Source organism: Alosa sapidissima, chromosome 5, assembly GCF_018492685.1.
Source record: "Alosa sapidissima isolate fAloSap1 chromosome 5, fAloSap1.pri, whole genome shotgun sequence".
NCBI classification, from domain to species: Eukaryota; Metazoa; Chordata; class Actinopteri; order Clupeiformes; family Clupeidae; genus Alosa; species Alosa sapidissima.
In genome coordinates this window covers 6485649-6508103 of record NC_055961.1, presented here as the reverse complement: position 1 = coordinate 6508103, position 22455 = coordinate 6485649, and positions in this window count along the sequence as shown.

Sequence of the window (22455 nt, the reverse complement as noted above, 5' to 3'; positions counted from 1 at the left end):
GGGATGTTTCCCTCATGCAAGCATCATACACTGATAGAATATTTATATGCTAATTACATTTCATTTGAATGCCTGAATGTATAAGGATTCAGGAAACACAATACCAGCTTTTGTGAATGGTAAATGGCGGATCAGATCATGCGTAATTCACTAATCTGGAGATCTTTAACTAAGACTAATTAATAGCTTTTGGTTGACTTTAATACTGTAGCGACCTCACCCTCAGACAAGATTCACCTTTAGCCAGGACGGCCATTTACTGGAACAGGAAGACTCAGACATAATCAGACAACTACATAAGGCAACACAGGGGTAGTCTCAGCCGCACATGCAACACACAACAAGGGTTCACCACACACATCAACACGGGGATAAGCACATGAGGTACAGCCAAAGAGACTAACACGCTAACAAATACACAACATAGTAAACGTAACTACAACTATTATAACCGACATTACACATTCTAGCATTCACTCGCACTGCATTCTGGGAGACACTCATTCAACGTTAGACATGAACATCCACCGACGCTACAATACCTAATGCCAAACAGTGTTTTATATAGTCTGTGCTCTGTTTTTTATGAAAGTTGCATAAATCCATGTCGTTCTATTAAATGTCGTTTCATAATTAAATAGCCTTCCAATAGGTTGAAGCTTAGCTTTGCTACCAACGTGCACACGCATGCATTGAATAAACGCCCATACCACGACTTAATTCTATGCCTCTATGTTTGATGACACCAAACAAGTATTTCCTACTAATTGCAGAAATATTTGTTTTCTTTTTCTGTCCGCGGCTCCTTGATCAATTGTGCAGCAAATTATCAGACGATGGCCCGGGAATAATTTCACTCTGCAGACCATTGTCCACATTGCGGACCGCGGCCCATAGTTTGACAAATGGTGACCTGCATGCTGCCATATTAAGGCCTTTTTACGGTGTGTTTTAGCCGGGTTTTCGCATGGAAGGCTCCGTAGAAATCTGACACCCTATTCAACGAAGTTAAACTGAAAGAGCGTGACGTTCACAGACACCAGAATGAACGAGTTCACAGTAACGTTCATCAGGCAGTAGTAGGCTAATACAGTACGTTCAGTTCACGTTCGCTCTTTCGTTCAATGAACGTATTCAGGCACAACACTGGGGAGGGGGGTAGCTGAAAGTTGACATCTGCCCTGACTGAATACTGATGAATAATGAAGCCGAGGCCCACTTGCGGCGCCGCAGTGAGTTCGTGGGCTACCGTTGCATGGTGGGAAATGGAGTATTGGTGCGTGCAAAACAGCAGCCGGCGGAGGTGTGTGTGTGTGTGTGTCTCCGTCTCCCTCCCTGAATGCCTGTTATATAAAACATGCTTGCCATTGTATTTAGGGAGCTGCAAATAGCTAAGTTGTAGGCTATCCGTATGCATGCGTTAGCGGTAGCTGTTACGAACACTGGTCAATCATATGATTAAGTAATGCCGACGTTGTTCCGAGATATTTGTGGGAGTTTTATTCAGCGACCACCTGGCTGAGTTTTGGACGCGTGTGGTGTGTGCGTCTCCCTCACCCTCTCCCTTCAAGCTGGGCGGAGTTGCCATCGCAGTGATATCAGAGCTTTAATAATGAGAGACGTGTAGTTGAATATTAATTCGTGTTAACGTTTATCATGTACCAGACATACCGTGTATGCCTTACTTGTTTAGAGCCGTTTGCTAACGTTATTATCAATCCAGTTCAATGGTGGTTCATCAGCTACCAAACAGAAGTGTGTGTGTGCGTCTGGTCTGTCTCACTCAGTGGGACACACGCATCACAGCGATATAAGAGTGCTGCGCTACCTGAAGGAGAGATTTTAAAACTTTGAGAGATACGTTTTTATACCTTTTGACGTTGATGCCGTTTAGAACAGAAGCATCTGACACCACGTTATTTCCACGTTATTTTCCTCTGCTGATTTATGTTCTGTGGTTGACAAATCTGGCAGCTTTTTTTAGAAAAATATAGACAGACTTGCAATTATTCCAAAAATAATTCAGTGGAAATGCATGGATTCCAGTTTCTTCCAGTAGCAGCAACTGGAATCCATGCATTTACACTGAATTATTTTTGGAATCTGATCCCTTATCACACCTGTTCATTCTTACTCGTTGCTCGACTTATCGAGACTAAATTCAAGATGGCTGCAAACGCTAAACTTCATGAAGATACTGTCTGTATAAATCGTCTTGTAAGTAAACTACCAGTGCTTTTTCAAAGTTCTCAATGTCTCGTTTTAAATGTCAGGGCCCTCGGAAGTCTACCAATGAAGTGTGGAGATACATTGAGCCTCGTAAATGGGTGTAAAACAGTGATTTATTTGCATGGCTAGCCCGATGCCGAAGCACCACTATTGGAAAAGCTGTTGGTAGCATCGGCTAACTAGCGCCAGATTTTGGAGTGCAGGGGACAAGCCGAGATGGGCTATGAGACATACGTTCACACTCGGTATCATGTTTCAATACACTTTAGGTCAATATCACACCGGAATTCTCCTTTAAAGGTAAACTATGCAGTATTGGCAATTTCCTTACTGTTTTCTCGGTTTTTGCTTCTTTTTCGCTGGCTCTGTCATGACGAATGTCTGAGAAACTCCATCACTACCTTTTTCTAACCGGTGTCTGACGTGTATGTGTATTTGAATGCAGTAAAGCAATTCGTTACACTCGTTACTTTCTGACACGGAGGCCGTCGGGCTGCCTGCCCACAGTTGCAAGGGTGGTTTTTCCGCTCACAGGCGCTAGGGGGAAGCGAGACGGCCACCATTCGACCCCAAAAAAGTAATATAACCATTCCAATGACTCTGAAGCTGTTAAATGAAGGTAAATTAAGCTAAAAAACTTGCATATTAAGCTAAAAAACCTGCATAGTGTGCCTTTAACAGCACCGACAATCAAAAAACCCAGTGGAAACTAGATGGCAGAAGTGTGTAGGCAAATCGGCCCACCATTTTTTTCTACTTCGCCACCTACAGATGTTATACCGGTATGATATTTTGAAACGCCATGTTATTTCCCATAGACATTCGACGCCCGGAAGTTGGGTGGACACGGCTGTTTCGGAGGCAGGACTTATTCCAGAGAGGTCTATAACCAGGGGGTCAAGAGCGTGCAGATTAGCTTCGGCATGTTAGCATACGGCATTTTCAAATATGGCGCTGCATGGAGCATTTGGAACCAGCTCCATGCACGAAAATCCGTGTTGGGCACGAGCTCTCATGCGCGTACATGTTGGTGGGCGGGTACCTATCCGGCGGCTACAGCCAAATGTTATTCAGTGCGTATTTCTTGAGGATCCTCTAGATTTAAATGCCCATCAGTCTCAACATTTAACTATATAATAAAAGTCAAAAAGTAAATTAAATCCCATACCAAAACCGAAAATCGTCTGCGTTTGATAGCCTGGTATGCCGCTCCAAACAAAACGCATGTCTCACAATAACGTACAATGTAAGAAATAAAGGTCTGCCTCGAATAAGCCTACCTCAAATAAATACCTGTGCTTTGAATGAAGTTAAGTTGCGCTTCAGGGCGACTCCACTCGGACTCCATGCGCGTTCCTGAGCAACTTTTTCTTCTGCTTGTTATGAGGCAAGGACTTTATGTGCATTATCGCCACCCTCTTACTGGAGGACGACTCTCTTTATACAGAATATCCAATAAAAATCGACGTTGGTCCATGCATCATTTCCAGCTTTGTAACTTGGCGCATGGTCAGAGCCGACTGGCGCTGGATCCGAACCCCAGTGTTCAAGATGGTGTTGACTATGAATTGGCCGGATTTACTAGCCTAGCCTCCACCATTTATTTGTATGGAGGGTGGGACTTAGTCACTCTCTCCAGTTATATATAATACCTCCATGTCTATAACAGACACATATTTGGCCAATATCGTGATTTAAACAAATCACAGATAGTGAAGGGCGGGACCTCCCCTCTGATTGGCAGTGCCTGTGTGTAAATTTGAAAATGCATGTGCTGCAGAGAGAGAGAGAGGTCAGAGACCCGTCAGATAAACAGAGTGGATGTAGTTGCATTACAATGTGGTCACATAGGCCGAGATAAATGTCCCCTCTCCCCACTGCCTTTCAGTGGCTGGCAGCAGCAAACCGATCAGACGAGCCCGAGATGATCATCTCATGATGATCAAGTTTATCGTTGCCTACGATAGGCTTGTGAAGCTCCCCTTCACCAAGTTCAGTCCGAAATAATTATTCACCAGAAAAATAGTTTTAACGTAAACCCGACGTACAGGAATGCCACTTGCGCCAAATTTATAGGAGTCATTGCAGATGAAAAGACGTCTTAAAATTGCGAACAATGCATACAAGGCCTTCCAGAACGACAGAGATACAGATATCGCCGAAAAGGAGTGCGTCATTGACCGCAGTTACATGCAGGGAGTAACCCGGTTTTCAACAGCAATATTCGTTTTGCACGCGAGTTCTGTAAACTCATTCTGATGGCATCAATCAATTTAATCCGGTATTTGGCGCAAACCGAATATCGCTGCTACATTTAAAGCCCGAATATTCCCTGCATGTATAACTGTCTAAAAATTTAGATCGATCATGGCAATTCATTGCAATAGCCTATAATAATAGGCCTACCATTTCATTACTGCATTAACCAGTGATGTTCTTATTAAAAATGTTAAAATACTAAAATTAAAAAGTAAATTGCATTGTGGGGCTGTCATCGTTGCAAAATCACATAAAAATCCCCCAGGCTACTTGGAACATCTCTTTAAATTGTGCTCAAATACATTTCTATGGAATATGTAGGGCTGAAATGTGAGTAATTTTACGTTTTTGGCACTCAATGAGTTAATACCCCGTCTGGTACAAATATCAGTGTATGCTATTTGCACCCCTGTGCATTTATTCTGGCATATTGATCACACAATGTAATAATAATAAAAAAAAACAAGCAACATGTTTTTTGTTGTTACGTAACAGGGTGTGAATAGCTCAGCTGTGTAATAGACACTCTGAATAAGGTATTCTGTTTGCATCAATGTATAGTTAGAACTGGATGCTAGTCGTACCCTGGTGTATATAGTACTGTATGCTATTTACACCCTGGTGCATGAACTAGCTAATTGTTGCAATCAAAACTTCCGTTTGAGAACCGAATTCTTGTTCAAATTGCGCACCTTCTCTCCAGAGACGTTGGTACACATGCACACAATTTGTGGCCACAATTTGTAAAACGTGCACTCAATATTGTCTTGACACATGTAAACATGAGCACGTTATAATATATTCGAGATCTCGATCTACTAAAACGCACCCACGAATAATTAAAACATGGGCTCGAAGAAATGAAATTGTGTGCACAAAAACGTAGTGTGGTGTCAAGGGGTATCCCCGGGAATGACGTCGGGAGGTGTGTCGCTTGTAGTGACGTAGAGGGAACCTCATTGATTGAAGTGCACCAGGATATATCCCCGTTAGGTAGGCTGTAGGTGGGAGAGCAGATGATTGTGTGTGTTTGCACAGGCCCCTTGCCATCATCGTCCAGCTGAATGTTTGCCGAGGTTTTGAGTGTTTGTTGAGGTCCAATGGGCAGGGCCAGGTTAAGGTCATCTGGGGCCCGGGGCAGAGGCCTCCCCGAGGCCCCCCCATTTTTTTTCAATATATATTACTATTATTATTATTATTATCAATATACATAAGACAGAGAGAGAGAGAGAGAGAGAGAGAGAGAGAGAGAGAGAGAGGGGGGCAATTAAATTATGACAGATAATGTAAAAATGAAATTTGCATTTATATTGTGGAACTGTTAACCAACATACAATTGTACCAACATACAAAAAACAAGTAGGCCTAGCCTACAAACATGGGGCAGTGCACAAAACCATGAAATATTATATTATTATCATCAATAAATTACTTAAACTAAGGCTTGAAAAAAACTGCCAGTGGTACCCAGATCAGCCTAAAATGTGCAACTCCCGAACTCTGAACTCATGAAACATTGTAGTTTGGCGCGCACGCACACAGCCACATCATGATATATTGTTAACACACAGCCCTAGCCAGCCACGACGTCAAATACATTGAAACTAACGCATTAGTTTCAATGCATTAGTCTAACGCATTGGTTTCCAAAGACTGGGTCGCGAAGCAATTATTATTTGCTGGGACATTGTGGAAACATCTATTGTGAACATCTTCACTATTATTTCAAGCTTTTAAGCTTTCACTTTACCCTCCAGTTCAAGTGTAGTAATGTCCATTGTCTTACTGGAGAGGTTAACTAGGTTGTGTGTGTGTGTGTGTGCGTTAGTTGTCTGGCAAAATGTTTTGAATGTGTATGATTTCAAGATCTGACTGTATGCTGTATGGTTCCATGGTATGGCTCCAACACAATTGAACTAAAGCATTTGCAGTGAGCATGAATCATGGCATTATAAAGGCTTAGGGATATTTCATTGGTAGACTAGGTTTAATGGCAATATGTTTAGTGACCTGATGTTAATGAATAAATTCGGTTACAAATAGATGCATTTGCATTCAACTTTACAACATTTATGCAGTTTCCTGTGCAAATTCTAAGAGATTCCGCCCCGTAACTGATTTTTTTTCATGGGTTTTACGGGGTTTCACGGGTTAGAGTAATGTTGTCAAATAAGCCATTACTTCAATTCATCGTATTTCCTCACTCTCTGACAACATATGGTGATCATTTTTGGAATGGTTACAGTTTATTTTCCATTATTTCCTACATACTGGACCTTTAATATGTCTAGTTAACAATAAAATATGTTAGCATTGCTGCAAATTGTCCCATGACTGTTTTTCAGAGCTGTTTTTAGAACCTGTGCAATAGTGAGTTTTACAATTAAGAAATTTAACAATTCATATACCTTTTCAACCAGACATGATATAAAGACAAATGAGACCACTTTTTCATATAAATACAACATGGGGAATTGATTAGAGGTTAATTTATTGATATAAACACTTTTTGACTATGTTAAGGCCTAAATGATCTAAAAATTATCAAATATTCGGCAAATGTACAACATTTGCACAGGAAACTGCATAAATGTTGTAAAGTTGAATGCAAATGCATCTATTTGTAACCGAATTTATTCATTAACATCAGGTCACTAAACATATTGCCATTAAACCTAGTCTACCAATGAAATATCCCTAAGCCTTTATAATGCCATGATTCATGCTCACTGCAAATGCTTTAGTTCAATTGTGTTGGAGCCATACCATGGAACCATACAGCATACAGTCAGATCTTGAAATCATACACATTCAAAACATTTTGCCAGACAACTAACGCACACACACACACACACAACCTAGTTAACCTCTCCAGTAAGACAATGGACATTACTACACTTGAACTGGAGGGTAAAGTGAAAGCTTAAAAGCTTGAAATAATAGTGAAGATGTTCACAATAGATGTTTCCACAATGTCCCAGCAAATAATAATGCAAACACTCCACAAAATCTCCACAGTTCAGTGTGGAGTTTCAGCCTGTGGTTGTTGAGTTGTATTAAAGGTCCAGTATGTAGGAAATAATGGAAAATAAACTGTAACCATTCCAAAAATGATCACCATATGTTGTCAGAGAGTAAGGAAACACGATGAATTGAAGTAATGGCTTATTTGACATTACTCTAACCCGTAAAACCCCTTAAAAACCCATCAAAAGTGTCACGGGGCGTAATGTCTTGGAATTTTCGTTTATGTTTTGAACGATTCATTCTAGAATAGCGTATTAATAATGGGCTAGCGCGTCCTCCTATTTGGGTTGCCAAATTAGCAAAGGCCAACTGTCAACAGCTGTCAGTTGTAGTCATGAACGCCTACGAGAGGCAGCCAAAATTAAAACAAGAAACAAATTAAGTGGACAGAGCTTCCTGAGATGGTGACGTCTTCGTCAAACGAAGAATATCAAGTCTGACGCAGAGCTGGCCATATTTCTCCACAACAGGTAGCCTAGGCTAAACTTCATCTGCATCGCTAACTTCAGCTAAATATGTTACATTGGTTAGAGAGGTATTTTTTGTTTTCACTGTTTCCGTAATGTGTAGCTGGGTCATGGTTGGAGAAACGTTAAAGCAGCTGCAGATCAACTAACTTTAGCTAAGTCTTCATTACATCTGGCAACCCAGAAGAGGCTCGTGTCTGGTAGTCTTGAGAACGTTCACCAGTGTTTTGATTTTGGCCTGCAGAATGTTCGGTAACAATCCTACAAATCGCACCTTTAATACTGTAGGAGCTACTATGTCTTTTTGGCAGTTACAGTCTAGAACATTCTATTGGTAACTGTCATAACTGACAACTTAGAATGTTGGGGGTTATGTGTGGTGGGGCACTGAAGTAACCAACTAACTGAAATAGAGATGCTTGATTTTCTCGTGCACACATTGAGCGAGGTGTGTAGCTGAATGGCACCAAAACTATGCCTAAGTCAAAGGCAAAAACTAGTTCTTCTCAACAAGGAGTTCAGATATGTATCTTACACATAGATGGGACTGACCATGGAAACTTCACATCATTCAAGACAATTAAAGGAGCTCCACATGAAAAGCTGTCACAGCTCCTCACAGTCCGAGACAAACGACTTGCTCAGCCAACAGGATCAGTTCATCGAATGGAAACGGTATGTAACCTTATTCCTACCACACTGGAAGGTTTGGATCTTGATATATACGGCTATCACCGACAATGTTACCAACGCTTTCACTTGAGTTTAAATCGTTTGAAAGACTCTTCAGCGCTTACATCAAATGAACCATCAACATCTGGGACCCGGCACCATTCTCCACGGAAAAAGATCAGGCCAACTGAAGGGGAATCACCATTACTTCCCCCTGAGTGTATATTCTGTGAAAAGCTTGAAATAAAGGTATGGAAAAACTGAAAGGCCGGTGAAGTTTGCCTCATGGAAGCATAAAGATTCGGCATGGCAGATGATTGAATTGCAAGCACAAGAACTAGGACAAATGCGCCTATATCGACAGGTTCATGGAAAGGATCTACATGCTGCTGAGGCTCAGTGCCATCCTTCATGTCGTGACAGATTTTGTATCACTTACAGAAACCATTTGCAACAGAAATGAAGAAAGAGTCAAGAAACAGAGCAAGCCCACCTGACTGCAGCACACAAGGATGCTTTTGATTTTGTATTGCAGGTCCTCTGTGAGAATGTAATTGACCAAAAAAACATCATGCAGCTTTCATCACTACGACTTCTTTACATTGAACAACTGGAGAGAAGCAACTATCCAAATCCAAATTACAGAAGTGAAAAACTAATGCGGCGCCTGCAAAAACATTCAATCAGTGATCAAATTGGTTTCACCAAAGTAAGTGATAAAGGCTGTGTCTTCCAATCCAATTCCAATTTACTCGAAGGACATTACAGTAGCTGAGGCAGTGGCATATTCCTACAAGCTTGGTTCTGTTGACAAGGATGCAGAAGTGGCTCTCCATATGCGTGCCCTCATTAAAAAATCATACAAAGAGTCAAAAGAAATACCTTGGCCTCCAGAAGCAAACGATTTGGATATTAACCCTGGCATACTACCAGATGAGCTTGGATATTAACCCTGGCATACTACCAGATGAGCTTGGATATTAACCTGGCATACTACCAGATGAGCTTGGATATTAACCCTGGCATACTACCAGATGAGCTTGTTAGGTCCCTTGCTCTTGTATTTACTGGTGCACCTGAAGCTGCAGAGGACAAAATCTGCAGGTTCATACTCTCAATTGGTCAAGGCATGTGCCGTGCTGCAACAAATGGTGAGTGGAAGTTACCAAAGCACATTCTTCTTTGTAGTACTATTCGCCATCTCAACCGAAGCAAACAGCTAACAACCATACTTTGTAAGCTGGGGCACTGTGAATCGTACACCTTTGGCTTGGAGCTAGAGACGGCAATGACAATGGCCATTGTTGACATGTCTACATACCTCACACCTTAAGGTGTTACTGGTGAAGGCAATGCCCTTTTTCACTGTGAGTGGGACAATCTAAACAAAATCCTCACCAATGTACATGGGTCCAACATTGTGAACAGTGCAGCTGGAATAATGATTCAAGAAATTAACCCTGGATTTGAACAGGCAGAGGAGCGAAGGGTGCCAAGATCCATTAAGTCCAAGGAGAGACAATTGAAGGCAGATCCACCAAGACCCCTCCCAGAAATCACTATTTACAAGAGAGTTGGACCAACATTTCCACCGGGTGCATCCTTTACACACCCCACACAAAATGAGCAAGTGTATGAATCCAAAATGCAGGCTCATTTGCAGGATGGTGGGCAGTGATGGCAAACAACCAGTGCCTGCCCTTGGTGGATTTATTTCTGCCACTGGAGATGTGCCAAATAGGAAGTCAACAATTGACTACTTTACACCCATCCATCAACCTATCACAGAGTATTCTACAGTACAAGAGCTGCTTAAACGTGCAGAGGAAGTCACAGCTGAGGTTGCTGGTACAGAGGAGGGTGGACAGAAGTATGTGATTAATACCTTTGACCTTGGTGTATGCATGAAGGCACTTCCACTTGTATGGCAGTGGCCTGAAAAATATAAGAAACACATCATTCTTCCTGGCCAATTTCATACAGCTATGAATTACATGGGAATGATCACAGGTCACAAGTGGCGTGGATCAGGATATGCAGAGATTCTTTTAGAGGCTCAGCTGGTAACAAGTGGATGCCTTAAAAGTGTTCTCAGTGGCAAGGCTTATTCAAAAGCACTATTTTGCCTGAAAACTGTGTGTGAAGCAATGGAAAGATTAATGATGGAACAATTCATAAAGGAGGAAAACATTCAGATACAGAGTCCACAAGCCATACTGGACTTGATCGAGTGTTGCTCCAGGGAAAATCTTGATCCCTCAACACAGGAGGCAGTGAAGAAGTACAAAGAATATGAAAACAAAGGTGCACATGGTCATCTGGGAAAGACAGCTGCATTTTGGTTGTCCTTCATCAAGCATTGCCACCTTGTATACATGCTGCAATACTCAGTGAAAACAAACAACCTGGAGCTGTTTCACAAATGCAATGGAGAGATGGCTGACCTGTTTTTTGCATACGATGGTCAGAATTATTCCAGGTCATTATAGAAAGAAATTACATTGTACAGGATACATTCAGATATGTTACTTTAACATTAGAGTAACATTTAAACCTCACCTTTTATAGTATAGTAAGGTCTATAAAAAATGACAAATGCATATGACAGTCAGGTGTAGAGAGAAGGACATGGTGTTTAAAGCACCTGAGGTGAAGGTTACAGAAGGTGGGATGATTACGTGTACGGTATGATAAAGCATAATCCTGATTTAGTGAGAAAGTGCAATAGTCCGGCGTCGTAATTGTCCAGGAAAGAAAGTTGTGATGGGGCCAGTGGTGGGTCAGCAGACAGGCCAGAATCCGGGCACAGTTGTCATAGGCAGGTGATGGGGCTGTACGGGCCAGGAATCCAGGTAGGGGGACAGTAATACAGCTGTCAAGGATGGGACTTCAGGTGGGATGGGTAAGAGGAGGGCCAGGCACATGGATGGTTGATGACTGGTGATGATATACCTCACAAGTGAGGTACAGTAAGGGAGAAGAAAGAGAAATGTAGAATGGGTTAGTATTACTTGAAATCAATGTGGTTAATGTCAAGAAGTGATCAGTAGTGCTATATATTGTTACAGTAAATCATAGTGAGAATGGGCAAGAGAGAGGAGGGGGGGAGGGGGTTGTACGGCATGGCACATGAGAAGTCCATGACCGCACTATGCTATAGCAGCATAACTAAGGCATGGTGAGGGGTAGTCAACACCAGCGCAGGTATGGTCAGTGACCACCATCTCACGCGCGACTGGGGTGCCAGTCACACAAGGACTCAGCAGGGTGGTCCATTCCAAAATCCCCGAGATGGGTGAAGTTCCACACCGCACCATACCTAACTATGGGAGGCAGTAAAGAGGTATGTTTGAAGTCTAGACTTAAAAATAGGGAGGGTGTCTGCTAATCGAATTGAGGAGGGTAGATTATTCCAGAGGAGGGGTGCGCGATAGCTAAAAGCTCTGCCACCTACTGTCGTTTTTGAGATTCTTGGAATTACAAGAAGGCCAGTATTCTGTGATCGTAACGGTCTGGGTGGGTTATATGAGACTAGGAGATCTTTAATATATTCTGGTGCCTGGCCATTAATGGCTTTGTACGTTAGAAGTAATACTTTGAAGTCAATGCGACTTTTAACAGGCAGAAAATGTAGAGATGCCAGGATAGGGGAAATATGTTCATATTTTTTAGTTCTAGTGAGTGTGCGAGCAGCTGCATTTTGTATAAGCTGTAAGCTCTTTAGACAGGTGTTATTGCAGCCAGCATACAAAGCGTTGCAATAATCAATCCTTGAGGTTACAAAAGCATGGATTAATTTTTCAGCGTCTGGTAAGGATAAGGACTTCCTTATCTTTGAAATGTTCCTTAAGTGATAGAATGAAGTTTTGGTAATCTGTTTGATGTGATTACTTAGTGATAGGTCTTGGTCAATTGTAACTCCTAAATTTTTAACACTTGTGGATAAGGATAGTCGAAGATCAGTAAATGTAGCCTGTGATGAGGATAGGATGTCCCTCATCTTTTTAGGACCTACAACCATGACTGTTTTATCGGAGTTCAAAAGCAGGAAATTATTTGTCATCCATGTCTTTATATCTCTTATACATGTGTCAAGTTTGGCTAACGGAGTTAATTCGTCAGGTTTTACGGAGAGGTATAGTTGTGTATCGTCTGCATAAGAATGAAATTTAATGCCATGTTTCCTAATTTCAGAGCCTAGGGGATGCATATAGAGAGAAAATAACAGGGGCCCTAGTACTGAGCCTTGAGGCACCCCATATTTTACTATAGTCTGGATAGACGGTTTATTGTGGACTTGTTCAAATTGTCTGCGGTTAGAAAGGTATGATCTAAACCAAGTGAGTGCTGAGTCTTTAATGCCTATCAAATGTTCAAGCCTGTGAAGTAGTATGTCATGGTCTATGGTGTCGAAGGCAGCACTGAGGTCCAGGAGGACTAAAATTGATATATGTCCATTATCGGCAGCAATGAGGAGGTCATTAAAAACTTTAACTAAGGCTGATTCAGTACTGTGGTGAGCTCTGAAACCAGACTGATATAATTCTTCGATTTTATTCATACTGTATGTAAAAAGGCACTAATTTGTTTGGACACTATTTTTTCTAGTATTTTCGACAGAAAAGGGAGATTAGATATAGGCCTATAGTTGGCCAGGCCGTTAGGGTCAAGGGTAGGTTTTTTGAGGGATGGCTTAATAACAGATAACTTAAACGACTGTGGTACATGCCCTGACAGCAGTGAGCAAAGCATTGTCCAAGAAAGGGAGAGCAGATTTCAGAAGATGAGTAGGGATAGGATCTAGTAGACTAGTTGTAGATTTTGATGAGGAAATTGTGGAAGTGAGGTCTAATATGTCGATCGGTGTAAATGAATTCAAAGTTGTTCGTCTCATCTGTGATTCAATTATGTTTTCGCTACCGTTCAGCAATGGAGTACGAATATCTGGTGAGACTGATTGGTTATTAATCTTATCTCTAATTGTTTCAATTTTGTCATTGAAAAAATTCATGAAGTCGTTACTGTTTAGGCATATAGGGATAGATTCGGTTACTTCAGTGTGGCTCTTCGTCAGGCGGGAAATTGTGGTAAAGAGAAATTTTGTATTATTTTTGTTTTCTTCGATCAGCAAGGAATAGTAGGTTGACTTAGCCTCGTTGAGTGGTTTTTGGTAGGTGATAAGGCTATCTTTCCATGCTTGGCGGAAGACTTCCAATTTAGTAGTACGCCATTTTTGTTCAAGTTTGCGCGCTGCTTGTTTGAGGGTTTTTGTCTGTGTGGTGTACCATGGAGCACGCCTTACTTGTTTCCTTACTCTCTTTTTTAGTGGTGCTACTGAATCAAGGGTTGAGCGTAATGAGTTCATCACATTATCAGTTAACAAGTCAGTTCAACAAACCATGTAACAGTTCAGTAACAGTAACAGTTCAACAAACCATGACAGCAATCAAGAGTTTTACAAATCCTTTCACTATCCCAGACAAAGAACATCTCTACTGCATTGCATCTGGGGCACATGTTTCAAAAGAGATTGAGCATGATGTTCTCTGAGCTGAAAAAGTTGGAAAGAAAGTTAAGGAGGCCTTTGTCAAGGAACGTCTTCACAGTGAAAGTGTAAAAAACTTCTTTGATCTCCCAAGACAAAAACTATTGACAATGGAAGCAGTAAGAGCATCACTCTGACATCTACAAAGGGCAAGGTTGGTAATCTGGTTGAGTAGTGTTAAATTTGATCTGTGTTAAGTCACCTTTAATATAACATCTTTATGTATAGATTGATTTAAACATCACGAAGTATGTTGCTTGACAGTGGCGTCGTTGGACCTGGGCATTCGGGGCTATAGCCCCGGATCCTGTGGGGATAGCCCCGGATCTATGGGCCGTCAACAACAACAACAAAAACTCTAATCATGAATGAAATAAATAGCCCCGTAGAAGAGACTTTTGTGTTTTGTGTCCATTGTGTGCATTAACAGCAGCGCAAGACAATCTGACGTGATCTGGGCAGGTTTAGAATTATTTGTTGCAAAATGTTGCAATTTCAATTCTCCTCTACGCTATTACGCATTGCTGTTTCGTGCTTCTACTAACTAGCCTTAGCGAAATAAGTGTACAGAAGGACAAATGGATATTAGAAGTTTCTTTAGAGAAAAAAAGGGCAGAGCAGGGACAAGAAGTGGAAACTCTTCAGTGTGTCATCATCTCCCGCAACCCAGGAGGACATTTCGATCAGCTCAGTTTCAATATATTGTGATTTACTATTGAATCACATGCGCAGTAAATATGGTAAACCTGACCTCATTTGAGGGGGCTTCCAAGCAATGCATGTTGGGCTTGATTTTGACAGAACGGAACTTTTTCTTTGGGCAAAAGTTCGTGATATACAACCCAAATGCATTGCTTTCAAGGCACCCATAGCCCATTAATTGAAGGGGATGACGTCCGAAATGTTTATCCCGAGACGAACGCTCACACCTGTGCACTTGACAGAGGTGCATGACGATGTTTATTCTACAGGCTATTTTAATGTCATATTTTGGGTGTTGTATGTGGTGCACTTTGGCAGAAGAGACGTTCTCCTTACACGGTCTTTAAACATCAAAATATTCAGAATGCCGTGACGTGAGTCATTATGATTGGCCTTCCTTTTCATTCTCAAAGTAGGTTAAAATTGCATGTTCATCAGCACGATTTTCAAAATCTCTCGGGGGAGAAACCCCCGAACCAAGGGACAAAAAAGAACTCTAACTTCTGGGCTCTAGCCCCGAATGTTTTAAATGGCTAGCGACGCCCCTGTTGCTTGATGCCATTGTCTTCAATAATGTTTACATGTTTTCTTTGCAGCAAGTCCAGTACCAAGAGCAGAGCAATTTGGCCTTTATGCTTCTTGTCAAATCACAGCTTCTGGAAAAACCTCTTGATCTTAAAGAACTGATGTGCTACTCACTCAGCCCCATACCACACAGTCTTGGAACATGTGATGCTTTTTTTTGCAAAGACAAACAAAGCAGCTATGGTTCATTTCCTCTTAGAGGATTGTGTTTAAGATGTGGCCTATCCTAAAGATGCAATGTACATCCAGGATGGCATGGAACTCCTACATGCTCTCACAAACATTCCCCATACATTTGGCCAAATCTGTATCCAAATTCTGGATATAATGTCTTTCAAGAAGAACTTCATTTTTTCAACTGATTGTTACGAACCAGATTCCATCAAAGCACAGGAGAGGGCAAGGCGGGGTTCATCTGATATTGGATGGACCGGCTTCCAGGAAACCCATTGATTTTAAGCTTTTCTTGGCCAATGAAGAAAATAAACTTCAACTCTGCAGACTGCTTCTGAAAGTATGGAGTAGCAAGGAGGCATCACCCAGTTTAGAGAAATGTGAGACTGCGATCATTTGTGTAGAGGGGAAAGCCTACCATTTGATGAACAGTGAGAATGAGCAAGTAAGTGAACAATACCAGCTCCTAAATACAATAGATACAGTATAGTGTTATTGATATTTACAAAGCCATTAATGTATATTTATATACATTTTTTTCATGATTTTAGATCCAGTTGAAGGAGATTCACTCCTTGAGGTCAAACCAGGAAGAAACAGATACAAGGGTAGCTCTACCTTCACCATGCAGCAGCTCTGGGATTTACATCAGCAGTTGTACAGTAAGGACACCCGACTCTGACATCTTTTTTTATCCTTCTGCATCACTCTCATTCAATTAGCCTGACCATCTTCTTAGACATTGGAACAGGGAAGCAGCGAAAGCTTGTGAACATAACTGAACTTGCCACAGAGCTTGGTAGTGACTACTGCAGTACTCTTCTGGGATACTATGTGTTTTCTGGGGAGGATTGTACCAGTGCATTTAAAGGCAAAGGCAAGGTGGCTCCCCTTAAAAAGTTCCAAAAAACCCCAGTTCCAGGCTGCTTTCAGGTGGGTAGTACAGTTCACCACTGTATATGTTGTTATTTTGTCCAATCTTGTTTGTGGTAATAAACTAATGCGCATATGATTTTATCTGGTATCCATTTAGGCAACTTGGGGAAGACTGGACATTTCCAGTCAAAGTCCTGCAGGAACTTGAGCATTTTACATGTCTCATGTATGGGCACGCGAGTGAAACATCAGTGAATGAAGTGAGAGTTAAGATGCTCCAACAAATGGTCGGTGATGATGAGAAACTTACAATTAAATCAAAGGTTGACCTGTCACGCATTCCACCCTGCCAGGATTCTTGAATACCGCACATACAACGGGTTAATCATAGGGTGGCATGCTATAACTGCCCTACAAAGGCAAAAGACCTTAACTCACCAGAGTGTAGAACTGAGAAAAATGAGTTTAAAGTTATTTTGTTGTCCTGTCAAATCAGTTGTAGGTAAATTATTGAAAATTTGGCATGTTATCGTATAAAAAGGAAGTTATTTATCCCTCAAAAAATCTAAAGTTTAAGCTTGACCTCTGACCCTTTTTCGGAAGTTACTGTACTCTGCCTTTGTATTACCTGCAAAACAATAATGGATCATACAAAGGCAAAAGACTTCTATTCTATTGACAATTTGGATTTGTATCACTGTACATCAACATTTCCTGTGATAACAATAATAGCCTTAAAATAACATTTAGTCAGTTTTTGTCTAGTTAGGCTTAATACTACATAAAAGATATATATATATATATATATATATTATATATATATAACATATTATATATGTCTAACATTTGAAAGGTTGTCAGTAAAATGTCCTCTCTTATATGCCATTCATCCTTATCATAAACTTATAGGAATATGGTTGTGTTTAATGACATGTGCAAATCGATGAAAAAACACAACAAAAAACAGTACATTTAGGATGGAAAGGAAAATGTATTTAGAGCCATATGAGAGAGACTTTGACTTTAGAGGTTCCTTTATTGACAATCAAAAAGGAAACTAGGTAACATTAAAACCAACCCATAATAAAAACCTCCCTCCACCCCTACCCCACCCAGAACCAAGAAACCCAAACAAAACAAAAAACAGTAACCCAAACAAAACAACAACAAAAAAAAAACCCACAAAATATGCAAAAAGTGAAAACAAAACACAAAACAAACAAGCAACCAGACAGACAGACCAACCTAACTATCAATCACCCTTTGAAAAGTTCAGAACTTGAACAATAATTTCCCTTCTTCATCTAGTGCACAAATACAACCCTCAACCCCCCATGTTCCATTGAAAGACTCAAGATCATCAATTAACTGATTATATGATAATATGAGAGAGAGCGAGAGAGGGAGAGAGAGAGTCCAGATATCAGGTACTTAATTCTTCCCTCAACTACTCTTCATCCTCATTGAGGCCTCTGACAGCCAAAGAGCTCCAGAATAATCTCCTGGTAGGTGGCATGAGTGGAACCAGATTCCTTAGGATCTCCATCTTCTTGGCCTCCTCTACACCCCAGTCTTGCAGCCTCAAGGTGGCTGGAACACAGGAAGTAAACTTCTTCTGGAGGAAGTCCAGCTCAATGAAGTCCTCCTCCCCATGGGATTTCTTGACAAACATGGACATTGACCCACGACGCAGTTGAACCACTTTAATTTGAGCCAGTCTGGGCATTTTTTTTACCTTGGCTGCAGAATGGCCATCAATCCATGCCCTGATCATCTCATTTTTCAATTCTACCACCTCCACATTCCTAGAATTTGAATTAGCGACCACTGACAAAAAATCTTCAAAATCAAAGACCACTCCTCCTGGTCTGCGCCGCATCTCCTGTTCCACACCATGATGGAAGCTGTCTGCACTCATAAATGTGTGCCCAGGCTCGAAGAACTTCAGTGTCACATCTTCGGCTGAAATAGTATCTGAATTAACTAAAGTGAGCAGTGAAGTCAGCAACAACCAGTTTTTGTTTTGTGCGCTACAATTGTCCACCCAGTATATGATATGTTTTGTGTCCCGCTCCTTTTCAAGAGCTGCCGCGTAAGCTGAGGTGACCTCTTTGGCGCTCCGCCCTGCAACACCCTCATGCCAGACAACAGAGATTGTCTTCTTTTTGTTGGTCTTCTTGGCTCCAACTGTGGCGAAGGTCTCGTGGTATGCCGAGATGCGTCGGGTGAAGACTGCTGCCTTCACACCTGGCATACACGGAAGCATTATTACCTTTTGAAGGTCAACACTTCGGACAGCCGTGTTCTCAGGCCAGTCCCTGTCTGCATCTGCCCTGTAATGTAGTCTGGTCTCAGTGGCTGCAGATGTGTGAGTACGCCAGCTCTCGCACTGAAGGCAATCGTCTGCAGCCTCCCCCTGGTGATCAGCCCTCACATGCTGGTCCTGGAGCAGACAGCTCTCACACTCCTCCTCTCCAAGCTTGACAAAGCTAATGTTTGCCGACTTCACAGCCTTACGATACGTCTCGTAAGAGCAGTGGTTCCCCTTGTCAATGAAGTCCGCAAACATTAGCTTCACTGTTACATCACTTGGGAGATCGAGGCGGAGTGGGGCATGCTCCCTCCGGTAGTGGCTGACTGATGGATTGTACGATTGTATATGGTCTCTCAATGGCTTCAAGTCCAGCTTGTTGACAGGCTCGCGTCTCCCTCTTTGGTCATTAGGTGGCGCTAGAGCAGTCGATGTTTCTTTGCCCATCACAGAGATCACCAGGCTATCATTGGTTGGATGGTAGCCTAGCGTGGAGAGAAAAACAGCTTACACACTTGCTGCGGGGTCTTGTGTGTATCCTGCAGCCTGTAAACAAAATATCTGCTCCGCCGACTGGGATTGGCACAGACCTTTGCTTTTGGAACCTGACTAACTGTATGGAAGATAAAGACCCGTTTCTCTCCATACGACATGTTCCAATACGCCCTCCGAATTTCTTGGCGCCTGTCTTCAGAAAATTTTCCCGAGCATTGCCTTCGGCACTTGATTCCACACGGTCCCCTCATTGGTGGTCGATTGGTGGTGGGCTCTGATGGAGGAGCAGGAGTGTTCTCTGGGGCAGAGGCTGGTGTGACTGGTCCAAGAACTGGGTCTGGAATTGTGACATGGGCAATCACTGGCTCAAGTGCTGTCAGTGTGGGCTCTGAGATCACTGAAACAAGGACTTGTTCAAGTGCAGTGAGTGAAGCAAGTGCAGGCTCTGGTGTCATACGTGGCAAAGGAGTGGGGTCTGGTGTGCTCGTGGTGAACAGGTCATCTGCTCCACAAAACAGATCATCACTGATGTCCAGATAGCTATGGAGAACTGTCCACTCGTTTGCCTCCAGTTTTGCAGGGGGCATGTAGGCTGCTCCATTTTGCTGACTTTCTCCAGGAATAGAAGAAACTGAAAAGTATAAAAGAAAATAAATTAGACACTAGGAAATTTCTTTACCAATGTGATGGTAAAGGTGTGTAATAGCATGTATTAAAATGTCGATATTCTGGTACATGGATAAGGTCTTTGGGCCTGTGACATTAAGGGAAAACTGATTCAACCTCCTAAACCATATATTTTCTGAAAGCATATAACCTCACAATGTAATTTAACATCACATGAGACATGCCCCACCTCCCCATCGTTATGCTGGCCATATATAACAAATAGGATATAGGTAAATTGGGCATGTGGATAACACCTTTGGACCTGTGACATACTGTAAAGGGAAACCCTTGACCCTAAACATGTCCCACCTTCCTCATTATTTTGTTGATTATGCATAATACATTAGGTCAGGGAAAATTGAGTGTATGACTGTGTATATTCTCCAGATGTGATATAACGTGATGAGACGTGAGAAATGCCCCACCTTCCTTTTTAATTTGTCTCCCATGTGCTATACATCGGGTATTGGTAATTTGGGAGAAGGGAATGGCCGATACCTTTTGGCCTGCACTACTGTAAAGGCCCTGAGGTGTCCTACCTCAACATATTCAATGTATAGTTTAGAACACTGTCTCTACATAATATATTTTCAAGAGCAACCCCCATTGCCTACAATATTCTAGCATTTAAATGTGATGAGCGGGGAAAGAGGTTGTGGCCATTTTCCCCCATCAAGGAATACTTTTGGTGAAACATGTTGGTGACAAATGCTTGCAATCATCTAAGAATTATACCTATAATACCTAGTTTGACACCAGAAAGTTACTTAGGGCCTACTTTGAGCATTAAAAAAAAGTTTCCCACAGAATTTGAACATTTTGTGTGTTATACACACCTTCACAAACACATTGGTGTTTGGTAAGGCCCCCCAATCCAAAGAGAGCACGCACATTTGTATTCTTGTATAAAAAACATATTTCTAGATGTGGGTCTGAATTTCCAGGCTACCCACTTCAAATCATAGGCTATTGGTAAAAGTTCTGCTAAAATTCCCAGCCTATTAATAACTAAAATCTACAAGACTCAGTTTGCTATCATGCAAAATCGTAGGCCTACTCCTAGCTCTCAGAAAAATATAGTGATTCAACACATGTATGAACCAATATGAACACGTCAAACGGGAGCCATTCATGTAGGAGTCACATGGTGGATTCGCCCAATAAGATCAATGACATCAACCTAAGGAAATAGTGCAGCTAATTGTTTGTATGGGAGTGAAATATTTTGCAACCAACACTATTCAGCTTTAGATAGCAACAGTAGGCCTACCCACAGCGACACTTAAAACTGAATGCAACCTCAAGACGATAACTCTGGCACTTTGATTTGGCTAGTTAGAAAATATATCGAAAGCCAGCAAATGGCAAACAGATATTAACTGTTTATGGATTTAGACGATGGATTTGTCTTCTCAGTGGATGTTGTTTGCTATGGATTTTGGCCAGATTTCAAGAAAAGGTAAGTTGCGATCTAAGTTATATCTGCTGGGTTGGTTTGTGTTCGTGTAGGCTATGTTTTCTCCTCGCGGGGAGGTGTGTCGTGAGGCGTCCCCAACTCGCTCGCTCGCTCGCATTGATTTCTGTCAGTGTGTGGACTGGGCTGTTATTAGCAGGCAGCTACTGTAACTCTATCCTGTATGCCACGAGAAAATTAGTCCTTACTAATATTCAGACTTTGATTTATGGTGTCTTGCAGCTGGCAAGCCATCTACCATGTTCCCTTATAGAGGATATAGGAACAGTTGTGTTTTGTCAATCAAGTAGCCCAACTTGTTTGCATCGCTAGCTAGCTAACAAGGCGACCTCGTATGCTAGCTGAATTTGACAACCTGAAGTAGATTGCATATATATACATCTTTTTTCATATATCTTCATCATCCTTACCTTGATCATGGTGTTTGCGTTTCAAAGCCATCTCCACCATCAATTTCCCTCGAGAACAGGCCATTCTTAATGCTGTTATAGAAGGCTTACACAATCACTACAACAATTTGCTTTACACTTTATTGAAGTTAATGTGTGTGATAGAAATGCTTAAAGTACATGGAATACATAGGCCGAACACCGTATCTCCAGCGCGGTAAACAGTATCTTCACTTTGGTGCTTGGTTAAACAAAGGCAGCAGTAACTTAATCTCAGCATTCTATAGCGCCGTGAAACAAAGCTAAAGGACGCAACTGATGTTACGGGCTTTGGCCTTGGCTTTCCTTTCCTCTGGTTTTTGAAGTTACGGCAAAAACAGCATCTTATTTTGATAAGAAAACAACAAAATTGACTCAAGATATTTGTCCACATGATAAAACTGATGCCCATTGTTCCAAAAATGACAAAAACTCATTTTTGACAAAATTGAAGTTACGGCCTTTTGCCTTTGCACGGCAGATAAGAGGGCATATGATGCCTGTGAAAAAAAAGTTCTCTCCTTTTCCCCTACGACAAACTT